Genomic DNA, 1214 nt, shown 5'->3' with positions numbered 1-1214 from the left:
CCTGGCCGGGTTGCACGGCCCGAGGCGGGAGCTCCCTGACACCCCCCAGCACTGCCTCGAGTCACACATCGCCAGCATGGCCGTAGGTCACAAGCACCCCCAAAACGGGGGCAGTGGGGACAAATGTCAGGGCAAGTCCCAGCATTTCGTGCTGGGTAAGAGGTGGCCTTGGGAAGCGGAGGCTGGAGCACGGCTTTGTCGCGGGCATCCGACGCACTCAGCGTGAGCCCCCGGGGGGGAACAGGCTCCTGGCTTGGGGAAGAGCCGCTCCAGGCGCAGGACCCCCCAGCACACCCTGCTGCAGGGCCGGGCACGGGATTTTGTGACGGAGCATCGCTGTGCTGGCGGCCAGCCGAGCACACCTCGCCCCAGGGACCGGGCCTGATCCTGCCTGCAGAAGGGCACGTGCCGTTAACCTCAGCAGGAGACTCGTGCACCACCCCCTTGCCATGGGCAGAGATTTTGGGCTGTGTGGCCTGAGACACGAGACAGGATCATCCCTCCAAGATGTCTCAGGCCCTCTGACTTATTTTCTTTCCTGGGCTTTCAAACAAGTCAAAGTTAAAAGCAATTGAACTTTGTTTTTTTCCCATAAGGCTCCCTTCCTGGGAGTAGTCCAATTAGTGCTAACGAGAACGAGCTGGATGGTAATTACTGCACAAGGCCACAAGAGGATTGATTGCTGTGGCTGGGCTGGCGCAGCCCCGGCCCCCCTGGCTGGCTGCCAAGGGCCAATTAGTGGGTTTGCAACTGATGACACTTAGCTGGGGATTTTGCATCAGTTTCTCGGCTGGAGCCAGAGCTGGTGGCACAGGGGTGGGGTGACTGTCCCTGCATCCCCTTGGTCATCGCACCTCGGTGAGAGACATGGCTGCAGGCCCCCTGGTCCCTCTTTCCAGCCCCCCTCCTCCCGATTAACTCCTTCCCGATGTCCCCCCAGCGCCTGCTAGCTCCCTCGTGCACGACGGCCCCTTCCTCCCATGGCCCCCAGCTCTGCACGGGGGCACCGGTGGCGCTGGGACCCCTCTGTCCCCTTGGCAGTCTGTCCCCGTTGCAGAAGGAGGCGTTTGGGCAGCTGTGCCTTGCTGTCCCCCGGTGCCTGCTGTGGCCAGGCAGGGACTCTCCTGGGGTGTTCCGTGGGGACCCCCAAGCTCCCTCCTGGTGCTAGGGGGGTTTGCTCCAGCGCCCCACGCCTGGGGCAGCTGCAGACTTCG

This window comes from Fulmarus glacialis, unplaced genomic scaffold (assembly GCF_000690835.1).
Source record: "Fulmarus glacialis isolate BGI_N327 unplaced genomic scaffold, ASM69083v1 scaffold1566, whole genome shotgun sequence".
Taxonomy (NCBI): Eukaryota; Metazoa; Chordata; class Aves; order Procellariiformes; family Procellariidae; genus Fulmarus; species Fulmarus glacialis.
This window is presented reverse-complemented; position numbering follows the sequence as displayed.